This window comes from Microtus pennsylvanicus, chromosome 20, assembly GCF_037038515.1.
Source record: "Microtus pennsylvanicus isolate mMicPen1 chromosome 20, mMicPen1.hap1, whole genome shotgun sequence".
Lineage (NCBI taxonomy): Eukaryota > Metazoa > Chordata > Mammalia > Rodentia > Cricetidae > Microtus > Microtus pennsylvanicus.
Genome location: NC_134598.1, coordinates 17,529,295 through 17,540,351, shown reverse-complemented (window position 1 = coordinate 17,540,351; position 11,057 = coordinate 17,529,295). Strand labels below are relative to the sequence as shown.

At 41.7% G+C, this 11,057-nt stretch overlaps 1 pseudogene; it reads right to left on the bottom strand.

Annotated features, from left to right (window-relative positions):
• Positions 1-1,777: 1,777 nt before the first annotated feature.
• On the bottom strand, positions 1,778-4,127 carry LOC142838883 (SIN3-HDAC complex-associated factor pseudogene; annotated as a pseudogene).
• Positions 4,128-11,057: the final 6,930 nt, after the last annotated feature.

Below are 11,057 nucleotides of genomic sequence, written 5' to 3'. Positions count from 1 at the left end.
CCTGGGCTTTTTTTGGTAGGGAGGTTTTTGATAACCTCTTCTAATTCTTCGCGACTAACAGGTCTATTTAGATTGTTCACCTGGTCCTGATTTAACTTTGGTAAATGATATTTATCTAAGAAAGTATCCATTTCCTTTACATTTTCCAGTTTTGTGGCGTATAGGCTTTTGTAGTAGGATCTAATGATTCTCTGAATTTCCTCTGTGTCTGTGGTTATGTCCCCCTTTTCATTTCTGATCTTATTAATTTGCAAATTCTCTCTCTGCCGTTTGATTAGTTTGGATAGGGGTTTGTCAATCTTGTTGATTTTCTCCAGGAACCAGCTTTTTGTTTCATTGATTCTTTGGATTGTTCTCTGTGTTTCTATTTTATTGATTTCAGCCCTCAGTTTGATTATTTCCAGTCTCCTACTCCTCCTAGGTGAGTCTGCTTCTTTTTTTTCTAGAGCTTTCAGGTGGGCTGTTAAGTCTCCAATGTGAGCTTTCTCTGTTTTCTTTAAGTGGGTGCTTAATGCTATGAACTTTCCTCTTAGGACTGCTTTCATAGTGTCCCATAAGTTTGAGTATGTTGTTTCTTTATTTTCATTGAATTCCAGGAAGACTTTAATTTCTTTCTTTATTTCTTCCTTAATCCAGGTGTGGTTCAGTAGTTGGCTGTTCAGTTTCCATGACTTTGTGGGCTTTCCGGGGGTAGCCTTGTTGTTGAATTCTAACTTTAATCCATGGTGATCTGATAAGACACAGGTGGTTAGTAATACTTTTTTGTAACTGTGGATGTTTGCTTTGTTACCGACTATGTGGTCGATTTTCGAGAAGGTTCCATGAGCTGCAGAGAAGAAGGTGTATTCTTTCCTATTTGGGTGGAATGTTCTATAGATGTCTGTTAAGTCCATTTGTTTCATTACCTCCATTAGTTGTCTTATTTCTCTGTTAGGTTTCTGTCTGATTGACCTGTCCATTGGTGAGAGAGGAGTGTTGAAATCTCCTACTATTAGTGTGTGCGGTTTGATGGCTGCCTTGAATTTTAGCAATGTTTCTTTTATGTACGTGGGTGCTTTTATATTAGGGGCATAGATGTTCAGGATTGAGACTTCATCCTGATGAACTGTTCCTGTTATGAATATAAAATGCCCCTCTCCATCTCTTCTGATTGATTTAAGTTTGAAGTCAACTTTGTTAGAGATTAGTATGGCCACACCTGCTTGTTTCTTAGGTCCATTTGCTTGATAGGCCTTTTCCCAACCCTTTACTCTGAGTAGGTGCCTGTCTTTGTGGTTGAGGTGTGTTTCTTGTAAACAGCAGAATGTTGGATCCTGTTTTCTTATCCAATCTCTTAGCCTGTGCCTTTTTATAGGTGAGTTGAGACCATTGACATTAAGTGATATTAATGACCAGTGGTTGTTAACTCCGGTCATTATTTTTTAGTCGTAGAGTTTGTGTGTATCCCTTCTTTGGTTTGTGTTGATGAAGGGTCTCTAGATGTCTGAGTTATTGTGGTCATTATTGGATTCCTTGGTTAGTGATTTTCCTTCTATTACTTTCTGTAAGGCTGGATTTGTGGCTGCATATTGTTTGAATTTGTTTTTATCCTGGAAAATTTTATTTTCTCCATTTATAGTGAACGAAAGCTTGGCTGGGTATAGTAATCTGGGCTTGCATCCATGGTCTCTCAGTTTCTGCAGTACATCTATCCAGGACCTTCTGGCTTTCATGGTTTCCATGGAAAAGTCAGGTGTAAGTCTGATAGGTTTACCTTTGTAAGTAATTTATTCTACCACCAATACTGCAGCCAAAATGTACAAAAGAAACATCCCGCGTCGAAGCAACGCGGGAGAATGGTAACGGCTGGACTCTGTACTACACCAAGGGCTGTGGAGAACCAACCCACTCACTGGGCAGTCTGTGCATGCGGTGGCTTGTACTAGGTAGGTTTTTCCAAAAAGGAAGAGACACACAAAATGTAAAACTATAAAACTATAGGATGCCACAAACGGTGGCCCTCCCCGTTGTGAAACACCAACAGACTCTTAAAAATCCAGTTTTTAAAATATCATGAGCGACAGAATACTAAGGCAGCCACACACCCCTCCCTCTAGGAGAGGTCTGAAATGGCACTATTTTTCCTGAACTTTGAAAAGAGGCGGTTGGACAACTTCAGTCTGGCTCAGCTGAGCGCCCTCACTGAGGTCTCCACAGGAGGAGCTCCACTCAGCTATCTTGATGTTCAGAAGCCCAACTCCAAGAAGCCGACCCAATCCAACCAACCAACTTAGCCTCAACACACAACTCTTTTCTTCTAATCAAACTTTAAATAGAGGGAGAAAAACAGTAAGACAAAACCCAAAACCCTAATAAAGTTATAACAAGGCAAAGAGCTACTCTATAGATAAAAAAAAAAACCTCCACAAAAGGTCAACTGAGGTAATCCAGAGCTAGAACTGAATCGTGCGGATTTCAGTGAATCCCAGACAGCTGTGTAACACCAATGTCAATTATTTACACACTGCAAGCCCTCTAAGAAATGCGTCCCGAGCAGCACCCACTGTGCCCCTCGCATCCCCAGGACTTACACATCCTGTTTAAGTAGTTTATAACCACGTGTTCTCTACCGCATGGTGATGCTTTGGTTCTGTCCCTATAGGACCTTGTTCATCCTACAGGCTGGCCTTCCCCAGAAGGAGCTCTGGTTCTGTTTTATAAGATTCACATAGGACAAGGGGAGGCGACTCGGTGCTGCCTGTGTGTGTTCAGAGATTGCTTCGTCTTCCAAGCTATTTGCAGAAAGCTCAGTCTGTTCTGCTTAATCATCAGTAGTACAGGTCTGAATCATCAGAGCCTTGGCAACACCTTAGCATTGAAAAATTCTTAACTACCTCTAGGGGGCAGGTTGTGCTACTGAGTTATGACAAATCATCATGAGGGAAAACAAGTGTAGCCAGCCATTTAAAAATGCCCCAACCACTGCCTCTCCACAGAAAGACTAAAAACTACATATGGTTTATCACACACAAATCCCATCTCTGTCCCCTGAAATTCCCCTACTTCCATTCATTAGAGGGGATTTAAAAAAAAAAAAGACTTTAAAGAGCACTTTACAGCAGCATTCAGCTTTCCTATGAAATACCCAGCATCTTAAATATTATGTACACTTCTTTCTTGTAGTAAGCTAGAAACTGGCTTCAAAGTTTGTTGGATGGGGGGGATGGGTAACCCATGAAACTATTCTAGAAAAATGTCTTTTGGCAGAATAGCAGGTATCCAAGTTAAAAATAGGAGGGTCAGTTTGTTGCTTTGTGGTCTTTTCAAAGTTTAAATTCGCTCTTTGTTCCCTTCTCCATGAACCTCAGTCACCACTCCTGAGTAGAAATGGGCAGAGGCGCTGGCCCCTGCTCCTCGGGCTTCTCAGCAGCTGCCTTCTTACTGCTGCAGCAGGGCTTGAAGAGATGCGTGTCGATGAGGACCTCCCCAAAGCGGCCCTTGTAGATGATCCCACAGCAAATCTTCTGTCTTTTCCAGTAGGTAAGATCTAAGAAGGAAAACACTGGAGTCCTGTTAGAGCTGGACGCCATCTCTGTATCTGAGCCGTCGTCTGACTGGTTACTGTAGCAGGGAGACTGGGCTGGGGAGGCACTTGAGGTGGTGCTGTGAGCATCCGAATTGTGGCGTTTAAACTCCTTCTGCAGTTTACTGATCTGGTTGCTTTTCATCCTGTTTCCAGACAGAGTTTTCACTTTCTTTGGTTTCAACGTTGTCTTCAGACTGGGTCCTGCCCTTGCATCTACCACGTGATTCCAGTTTTTTTTTGATCCCGCCGGCAACTTCTTCCATCTTTTCACAAGCAGCACACAGGCATTGCAGATGTCTCCCGAGCGAGTCTCGTGCAACCCAAAACAGCTCTGGAAGTCCTTTTTGTAGCGTTTGCTGTCCGTGAACCGAGAACTGGAGGACTTGGCTCTGCAGATACAGCAGCCCTCTATACTTCGGTACATCTTTGGCTTGTGAAAACCAAACATCTTCTCTTCTGAGCAATAGCTTCCACGCGCAGCAGCGTCCCCACGGTGCGGACTGCACCAGGCCAAACCCCTGCAAGCACTCCCTCCGCCTGCGCCGAGTCCAGAAAGATTGTCTCCAGCCCCAATATGTTTCTGTTATGACATACTGGCCAAGACCCACTGAAGTCAAAATGCCTCACCCCCAAGTGGTCAGCCAGAAACAGGTCTGACTTCATCTTGACCAGAGATACTGGAGTGGTGTCCTCATCAATAAGGCCACAGAAAGAATCAGTCCCTTTCTTCCTCAAAACCCTAGATAAGATGTCTGGGGCTCTCTACAGACATCCTACGCCAATCTGATGCCAAAACTCAGACAACAGAAGAAAGAAGGATGAAAGGAAATGAGGCTTTGGAAGCATTAGTGAGTTGTTGAATCACACAATCTTGGACTCCCCACCATATGCACACAAAACTTAATTAGAACTGGTTTCGCGGTTGTTGCTGTTGTTTTGGTTGTTGATGTTGTTGAGGTTGCTTGGGTAACAAAGCATTCTAAATCATAAATAACAGATTTATTAAACAAAAAATTGAGTCCTGTTTACTGAAAGAACTGGGTCTATGCCTCAGTCTCTCAACATACAGGTCTGGAATATAAACAAGAATGGATCTTCTCTTGGAGATATAGATACATAGATGATTAATAGATGATATACATACATACAAGATTCATAAACAGATACAAATAGACGATAGGCAGTTTACAGACTAGATAGACAGACAGACAGACGGGTAGATGGGTAGATGATAGATAGATAGATAGATAGATAGATAGATAGATAGATAGATAGATAGATAACAGACAGATAGATGATAGATAGAAATAGATATGTAAATACATAGATACAGAGATGTATAGGTGATAGAGAGCTGCATAGCTACATAGATAGACACATAGTTAAACAAATAGATGGATACACAGATAGAAACATTTTTCTGGACTGTGCAGTGAACTTCACTGTCACGGTTCATACCATTAAAGATGGCATACATAAAATCACTGTGCATTTGACTAAATGTTCTGGCCTTTTGTTCAAGTGCGGGCAAGAAGATGACTAGTCATCTCAAAGTCATAAAGCACATGTTTGTGTCTCCTGTTGTCTCACAGATGCTTGGGGGGGCTTCCATGTCTAAATTATTGTTTCTTAGAAGGCATAAATGAAGTTATTCATTCCACACATAACAAATCTTCAGATAGAATACATGAAACTCAGGTGGTTTCATTGAATTCTTACATCTCAAAAATCCCTTCTTCACTGTTGTTGATACTGGTAAAAATAATTCTACTAGACTATATCACATATGTAAACCCAAACATTATAAACTATAGACCCCAGGTATGTAGTACACAGCTTGAAACAGGGAGCTTGTCTAAGTGAAGAACATTTGCATGGTTAAGTGCAAGGTCCTGAACTCAGGACTCACACTGAAAATTATATTTTTATTAGGCCAGCACCAATGTTGGAAACAGTTTCCCCAATTAATATCTGGGTAAGTGGCTTCAAATGAAGATTGGTGGCACTGTTGCCATTTTCCAGTCTGTCAACAAAGGGGTGGAGCCAGCAAGACTTTACTCTCCATACCTTGTTGGAGGAGACTGCTTGTTCATTCCCAGCGACCAGAATCCTGAAATAGTCACTCAGAAACTATATTATTTGCAATACTGTTTGATCAATAGCTTAAATGTCTTTTTAACTAGCTTATATCTTACATTAACCTATTTCTATTAATCTGTGTATTGCCACATGGCAGGCATCAACCCTAAAAAACAAAGCCAGAGCTGTTCCTGTAACTAGCACAGGAAGCTTGCCCTTAAAGAAACTGTGCCACTAAAGCTGAGTCAGGAAACCTCTTAAAGGAGTCATGTCTCTGCTTTCCACCAACAAACAGAGCAAGAAGCTGCATTAAGCTCTCTCTCTCTCTCTCTCTCTCTCTCTCTCTCTCTCTCTCTCTCCCTCCTTCCCTCCCTCCCTCCCCCCCTCTCTCTCTCTCTCTGTGTGTGTGTGTGTGTGTGTGTGTGTGTGTGTGTGTGTGTGTAGAATTCCTTTTCAAGCTCTCTCAGGTTTTTAAGGGGATTTAGTTGACCATATTTAGCCAATCTGTTGGAGGAGACTGCTTGTTCATTCCTGGCTGCCCTGACTCCCAAAATAATCACTCAGAAACTTTATTATTTGCAATACTGTTCGGCCAATAGCTTAAGCATCTTTTTAACTAGCTCATATCTTAAATTAACCAATTTCTATTAATCTGTGTATTGCCACATGGCTGTGGCTTACTGGGTAGTTCTGTCTGGCTTCTGTCTCTGGCAGGGCTACATGGTGTCTCTCTGACTCTGCCTTCCTTCTCCCAGCATTAAGTTTAGTTCCCCCACCACCACCAGCCTAGCTCTATTCTGCCCTATCACAGGCTCAAACAGCTTCTTTATTCATTAACCAATAAAGCAACACATATAAGGAAGGACTTCCCACACAATCCCTAACCCTCAGTAGCTGACTTCACTCACATTCCAATAGGGGTCCTTTATCTCCCTGATATCAAGCCCACTCTTCTGCAATGTTTGGGTTCAGTGTTGTGACCTGGTTTTAAGGACTGTGTTCTCTAAAGGCCTGCCTCTTGTTGTAAAATAATAGAATACTACTATTTTAGACGCCCCTTCCCTTCTATCTCATGTACTCTTCAGTATTTAGTACTAACACTGGTGGTCCCTGGTTTGGAGCTGACTGTATTGCCTTGTAAAATAATGGTCCAAGTTGTTCTGTGGCTTAGTCAAAAGTAAGTCTACAGTTTCACCTCTGTGTGTGTGTGTGTGTGTGTGTGTGTGTGTGTGTGTGTGTGTGTACATGTGTTTACATGAGTATAAAGGCAAGAGTTTGATGCCCGGCCTCTTTAGCTGCTCTCCATCTTACTGTTTGGGACAGTCTCTCGTGGAACCCGGAGCTCAATAGTTTGCCTAGACCTGCCTCAAGGATCATCAGGTCTTCATCTCCCTAGCTGCTGGGTCACGGGTATGTCTTGCACACCAACACAGCCACTGAGGGTCTGAGCTGAGGTCTTCATGTTTGTACAGCACACACTTTACCATCTGAGCTGTCTCCTCAGCCCCACAGTTTACCTTTGTAGGTTTACAGTTTACAGTGTTGATAAGCAAGCATCTTCTGCTTTGCAAAAGAAAGAAGAGACAGGCCGGGCGGTGGTGGCGCACGCCTTTAATCCCAGCACTCTGGAGGCAGAGGCAGGCGGATCTCTGTGAGTTCGAGACCAGCCTGGTCTACAAGAGCTAGTTCCAGGACAGGCTCCGAAACCACAGAGAAACCCTGTCTCAAAAAAAACCAAAAAAAAAAAAAAAGAAGAAGAGACAGAGAGAGAGACAGAGACAGAGAGACAGAGACAGAGAGACAGAGAAGCTGGGTTCAGCCCGAAGCAAGTCTACTACTGCTCTAGCAAAAGAAGAGTGGCCGTTCATCTCCCCATCTTAATAATGAGCAAAAGGGAAATAGCTTTTTAGAAAGTTTCCACTGTGGGCGAAATTTTGCTAATTTTTATTAGAAGACACTGGGCAGCTGTACCAGATGCCTCGAGCAGATAAGGCAAGTCTCAAGCTCTACTTTCATTTTCAGTAACACATCTTAGCTCTCCCGCCCTGTGACACTTGGACACGTTTTTCAACTCTCGAGCCATCCCTATGCTCGCTGAGCTGCGCTAACAAACAGACCTCATTTAATCGGTTTTAAAAACCTACGAAGAGTAAGGACATCAAGAAGGCAGCTTAGTTCCTGCTCATATCTCACTTTGACTAAATAAATGCAGATCTGTGACCAACAACTGTATTCAGATACAAGTATAAGGTTTTGTGCATGGTATACTGTGCTACCCTTTCCTACATTCTAGAAATATTGTATCCAAAATATTTATCTACAGAGCACTATATTAAGGGCTTAGTATTGACACCGAGTAAATGATATTCATACAGAAAAAGCAAGACTAAGTGTTTCCAACTGCAGAGAAAATAAGAAGCTGAGTCTCCCGAGAGCAATGAATCGGACAAATACCCTTTATGTCATTTGCCCAGGCACGAAATGTAGTGAAGAAGGAATGTAAATCAGATGGTTGTGGAAATCCTGGGACTATTATGGCCAGCCCACGATGAGGAGGACATATGAGGGTGCTATCCCATTTGTCTTCAAAATTTTCTTTCTCTCCTTTGAACATAAAACATCTCAATGCCTTTCCTGCAGCATATATATTTTTTTTCATCCTCCGTAATGTATTTAATCAGAGCATGTACAATAGTAGTGAGGGAAATGAGTTTTCAATCACTCAAGGTATTAAAGAAAAGAAGGTTTCAGATTATTTTGAGTTGGATTTGTCTTTCAGCTACCTGCAAATGTATTTAAAGGAATGGATCGCGCTGAGATGCTTTCGAGGACGGTTGTAATAGGGAGCTATTATGCAAATGTGGGAGTAAAGACAGAGACATTTTCTCCACAGTGTTTTCCAAATGCGCTTTCAGTTCTGGACCTACTGGGTAAGCTGTGTACCTACTGCGCGGTGCAGTTCGCGGAACCTCATTGTTTCTAATAAGGCTTCACTGCTCTGGATTCCAGCGATGTCCTCCTCAGAAGAGACGAGCACCGCAGTCGATGGCGTAAGATACATGAGCCCTGACGGGATCTCTGCTCATCATCTCAGAGGCAGATTTAAGACCTCCGGATGCTGACCTGCGTCTGCGTTCTGATAAATTACACCCGCAATCAAGCATTTTATTAGTCTGGCCCAACTCTAATGTTATCTTTAGGTTCCAAGAAGAGAATGTGAGCCCCACTATGGAACCTAAGAATTAGTACACGAGACTGTATTTGTTCTAAGTGTGAACAGTGTTGCTATGCATCTGATATATGTTGTTACAGGTCGTAGAATGATATCGAATAGAGGAATGGAGCCTGTGGTTGTAACATTATTAAGGAGGGATATACGGCATACATGGAGAATTTTGTACAAAAGCAAACTACATTAAATGATATATGACATACATGGAGACATTTGTACAACTGCAAACTTCATTTTATTCATTTTTCCCCTGAAATCTTTCTACATGTGAAAGAGAATGATTTAAAACTTCTTAGGTATCCGGTTCAAGGCAGAGGCCTATGGGGTCAAGGCCAACCTTAGCTACATAGTGCAGCTCTGTCTCAAGAAACACACAACAGAAATCTGAAGTTATACAGCTACAAGAAGAGTAAGGACAAGATCACAGCGCATTCTTATTCGATATGATTTTCTAAAATGTATGCAAAGATGCTCAGCCCACTTTGTTTCTATATATCAATCTGGTGAACTATTGAAACTATTTAGAAAATTATCTCTACTTGGGACTCAACACTTTCATCTCTCCACATATACTCACTCATCCATTGAACATTGATTGAGCCCTTACTTAGTATGTAGTAGGACATGACGGACATTTTAAAAACAGCATTTCCCGTAGTCACAATATATATTACATGTATTATACTACCCTACCCCTTATAGCAATCTATACATTTATCAAAATATGAAACACATGTTGATCCAATCAGCCAGCTGAGGAGAAGGCCTGGTGACAGCCCTGGCCCACGTGCTCCTTTCCTAGGACAGAAAAGCTTCAGGCGGGGGCCTCCTGGGAGACACGCTGTCGCATATGCTCTTCTAGGAGGGATTAAGAAAGCCAGAGCAGCTGGGACTCGTTTTCGATATGAACCCAGCATGAACGGCTTTACATGAATGCCTAAAACTCCAGGTTCAGATAAGCTGGCCGAGCCGAAGGAGAGGGTGCAGCGGTCTTGGTGTTAAAGCAGAGAAAATTGATTAGATCACAAAGTGGGCAGGTTTAACTTTCGATTCGGTAAGCCTAAGAAAATGAAAAACAAAGATCTGTGCCATCATACATCAGTCCTCCCATGTGTCGCGGGCCAGAGGCGGTTAGGATTAATGTTCTGCGAGAAATGCCACAGGGAGAAGCGAAATAAGACGATGATTTGTGTTAAAGGCCGCCCGGTTGCAAAATTTTAGATGACTCTCGATAAAGTCCATTTTCAAAGTTTCAAATATGAAGAAATTAGGGCCTGGTCTTTTCCCCAAGCGAAGGCGTATTTGCCCTTTCCTGTTCCTTGGTCCTCTCCCAGCGAGAGTGCCACATCTATGTTTAAGGGCCCCTTGAACATCTTGATAGACAAGAACAGCTTATTGCCAATTTACACCTCGCTCTTGGGCTTTATTTTCAGACAACAAAATAATGGTGAGCTATTTAAATTTGCATTTCAATAAAATAAGATGGTAAGAGTCTTGAAATTTTAGAATGGTGAACTAAAGTGAAAATAAATATTTAATTCTCTCTCTTTATCCAAGGAATATGGAATGACTAGAATGATAGTCTCTAGACATGTGGACACGTATCTGCAGATGGCACTTTGATGGTCATGCAATGTGAAATCTTTTTTAACTGTACATGTATATGTATGTGCCCATACACTACAGTACAACCAGAATTATTGTTCACCATTTCATTGCAGAAATATATGGAACTGGTTAAAAATAAAGGACAGTTGCTTATTGTTTAATATTTAACAGTCTGAAATGTTTGATCTCTACCCCCTTTCAGCCCATTATTGGTCTGACACCATATTTCATGGAGTAAGAATTAGACACAGCTCCAGAAATCACTCAAACATCACAATTTAAGGTGCAGATCAAAAACTATCTTTAAATTCTAGGTTTTTCATTTATTTTCTATATTATTATTCTAATATTGTTCTTTGGTGATTGCCACATGTGACTCTCATATTATCTCAATTTTTCTTCTCCAAAGAAACCAAAGAATCTCTGTCATTTATAAAAGAGGGTGGTAGAATTGTTGATGTTAGAGGCTCAGAGAATTTCTGTCATTCATAAAAGGAGATGGTAACCATGTTGATGTTAGAGAGTCTGAGAATCTCTGTCATTCATAAAAGGAGATGGTAACCATGTTGATGT